The 3,770-nt window shown below is 39.9% G+C and overlaps 1 protein-coding gene across 1 annotated transcript in view; it reads right to left on the bottom strand.

The window, feature by feature from the left end:
- The window catches only part of LOC102681633 (longitudinals lacking protein, isoforms H/M/V-like), a 38,300-nt gene extending 34,536 nt beyond the window's left edge, over window positions 1–3,764 (bottom strand). Inside the window, 1 exon segment of the mRNA XM_031509956.1 lies at window positions 2,293–3,764. The gene's annotated coding sequence lies outside the window, so the exon portion shown is untranslated.
- Between the last annotated feature and the right edge of the window lie 6 nt (window positions 3,765–3,770).

Below are 3,770 nucleotides of genomic sequence, written 5' to 3'. Positions count from 1 at the left end.
TCCCTCTCTCTCTCTTTGATTTCTTTCTTTTTCTTCTTCTTTTTTTTTTTTTTTTCCCCTCTTCGGTAAAATCTCGAAAACTTTCTCATAACCACGGCCGGGAAGAAGTTTCGTACTTTTTATCGGTCACTTCTTCGAGTTCTCGCGGGAATTTAATTTCTCGTTTTTTTCTTTCGAAGCGGCGAGGATGGAATGCGATTGAGAAGAACCGAAATTAGAACGGTAGCTGTAATTATCGCGCTCTTCATTTTGATAGAATACGTCGTGTAAAATTTTTGTTATACTCGATACGTGTACATTGTTACGGTATCTTGTATTTAAAATAAAATTTAAAAGATTAGTTAAAATTAAATGAAGTGTTTTTTTTGGTCAAAATTTGAATTTGATGGCCTATTGTGAATTTATGAATTATATGAAGAAATAAAATATGTTTGGAAATAAATAAATATTATTTAATAAAATTTATAATAAAAATATTACTCAGAATATTCGTGATTTTTTCTTATGTTTAAATATGGAAGAAATGTAATTACTAGAAAAAATATAAATTACTAGAAATATAAATTTATCGTATTATTAATATCTAATATATATCTAATATATAAATCTAATATATAATCTATCTAATATATAAATCTAATATATAAATTGATCTATATTTAATATATAAATTGATTTAAAATTGTATAAATTGTATTCGAAGATTTTAATAAAAATGAAGAATTTGTTAAAACTAAGATCGATCTAAACTTATGCGTTTTCGTAGGACAAGTTTTCTTCGATTCCGCGACGGCTAGTACGAAATGCTATATAACTTTCTCGACATCGAATTTCTCAACTCGACAAATACTATTTCGCATAATACGTAACACTCTGTGTCACCGTAAAAAGGGCAATACATATGTGATACTACAGCTGTACGAACAGTTTGTATCGTAACAGATTTTCCTGATTTATTCGGCCGCGTAGAAAGTGAATTCGCGGAGAGTGTACTCAAAGTTTTCGTATTCGTTTCACCAAATCGTTGCACCGCAACAACAATCGTGAGCGCGGTTTTCGAAACTGACGAACGTGATTTCTAAACGCATCGTTGCGATAGAATGTTATCTCGATCGACGTTAATATCGATTTTTTCCCTATATCACGTGATCAATAAGAAATAACTAGATAAAATTTCCTAAAGAAAATGATAAAATTTATATCATTACGAAGAAAATCCAGTCGTTTCAATTTTGTCGGGGAAACGATATTTTCTTTGGCCTTACTTTGTATAGACTGTGCTGCCAGCGATTCCTACCGAAGATCTTCAATGTCACGTACGCGTCGATAACGTGAAAATCCGCGTGGGGACGCGAAACGCGCGTGCGGCAGGCATGAACGCGGCAACTTCGTGGAAAATTCGCGGAACTTCCCGGAAAGCAATGAGTCGTGACAATTTCAACGCGTAACGATCGTTAAACGACCGTAGGGTATGTGCGTGTATGTGCGTAGGGCGAGACGGATGGACGTAATAAAGAGGCGAGCAACGGAGAAACGAGACGACGGAAAGACGCGGTGGAAGAGAGAAGGTTAATGTTGCAGCGAGATGGATAAAGAGAGAAAAAGTGCGCGACAGAGGCGGCATGTGTGAGAGAGAAACGGATAGAGAGACGGTCGACTGTGCGAGAAGGAAAGTGCTATAGCACGCGACCTTCACGAAACGTCAAACGTCTATGCTGTTTAGCATGCAGGGCCGTACGATTGAAAGAGGTTTACCCTACGCTCTCGCCCTGAATTATCTTTTTTTTCCTCTTTCCCCCCGCGAGAACTAAATTATCGTTGCTTACAAATTCAAGCTTCGCAATATTTTTCGAGTCGTAACAAAAATCATATTTCCTCACGATATTAATTTCGTGTGGTAACGAAATGGCGAAGATTTCTGACAAACGAGAAATCATACGAGTTTTAGAAGGTAACAACAGATGTTGATCGACTTTATCATTAACGGACAACTGGTCTCGCGTGTCAGTTAAAATTGAATTGATCGTGGGCGAGCACGAGTCACAGGAATTTCGAACTGTCAATAAACAGACGTTTCGCGAAGTGATTTCAAGATGCAGAGAAACGATGCGATAACATGATGACACGCGAGATCAATCGTTCGATTCTCGTGGTTCGAACGAGAATAATCTAGTTTATTCCCCGTGAAAATTCTTCCCTATTTGGCATTTAATTTTTCCAATTTTTATTATTTTTATTATTTTTATTATTTTTTTTTTTTTTTTGATCGCTCACCCAAAAAGCAATGCTCACCAATCGCCCACTTGACTGGCATCGTCCTCCAAAAATCTCGGCTTACTCTTCCGACGCACGTGTGATATTTTCGTCCCGCCGTTGGCGGCTCACGGAACACGCACTCTTTGCCTCACGTTTCGCTTTAACACCAATCGAGACTCGTTTCGGACAAATCACGGTCGCCTCGCGTTCTTTTCCTCGTTCGATCCAGCATGTTGTTCGTGATTCATTTTTTATACATAACATTCTTGTTTGCAACGAACAATAGTAAACTCACTCGTCGCGTGCTTGATTGCGCTGCCAAGTATAGGTTAGGTAGCTCGGTAGGTTAGAAAGCTTATAACATACTGCCAGCATTTCGGAAGCTGTCACCGCTGATATTTCTCTGGCTGTCGGTGCAAAATACATCGTTGTTGCGTTGACGAAGTGTTTACGCTGTCTCACAATGCATATTGCCGACGCACTTCTCGATCTTTCACTCTCCGATCTTCGACACTTTGCTCGAATCGCGTCCCGGTCACGAAATTCTACGGGAATCTTCCTTTACGTCAATGCTGGTTTTAATCAGTGACACGATCGACCGACGTTGCTTTCACGAGTGCGTTTAACTTTTGTTTACTTTTCTCCATTCGAACACGCCATTCTGCCCCGATATACTTTTCCGATTAATTCGCGTCACGCTACGTACGATCGGAATATGCATACTTTTACCAATCGACGAATAATCGACGATGAAATATCGATAGTATCGCACACTGTCGAAACGGTTACGTTATTCACTTTTCACTTGTCACGTGTCTTCATGTACCGATGCGCGGCGTAACGAATTTTCCCTGCCCAGCCTATCGCTCGTGCCAAAAACGTTTCGAATCGGTTTTCAGAGCGTTCAAAATGATTCACGCGTGTTAATTAGTGCGGACGATTTAATCGCGACCATATACATCATAAACACTTTAGTTTGTACGATGACACAGACAAAGAACGCTCGTGCTCAAAAGAAGTGAAAAACTTGCCGAATCATAAGACACCGTTCGCGTACGAATTCTTAAAAAATGATTGCCAAAAGTTAAACAGCACAAGGTCGATCAACGTCGAATGTGGTAGTGATACGTTGCAAGAAACGATTCACGATACACTGATGTACGCGCCACGGTAACTGTCAACCGTGGGATTTCACGTGTCTCGGGCGCGTTGTTCCTACGACAGAGACGTTCTCATGGCAAATCCAATGATCTGGTCGAGGATGCAAAGTGCGTGTTCCGTGTCCTGCCGTGCTTTTGTTTATTTTTTTTTTCGCGGATCAGACGATGAGACAGAAGAAAATCGTAGTTGACGCGGTGCTCTTTATCCATCTCTTTTTCGTTTCTTTTCTTTCCGCTTTTTTTACGAATAACGCTTGTGACAGCAAGCAGCAGCGGCGACAACAACAACAACAGTAGCAGTAGCAGCCAGTGTCGTGAAATGTAACAGGAACGGGCACGAACGAGGAGAAAAAA

Source organism: Apis dorsata, unplaced genomic scaffold (assembly GCF_000469605.1).
Source record: "Apis dorsata unplaced genomic scaffold, Apis dorsata 1.3 scaffold_194, whole genome shotgun sequence".
Taxonomy (NCBI): domain Eukaryota; kingdom Metazoa; phylum Arthropoda; class Insecta; order Hymenoptera; family Apidae; genus Apis; species Apis dorsata.
This window is presented reverse-complemented; position numbering and strand designations above follow the sequence as displayed.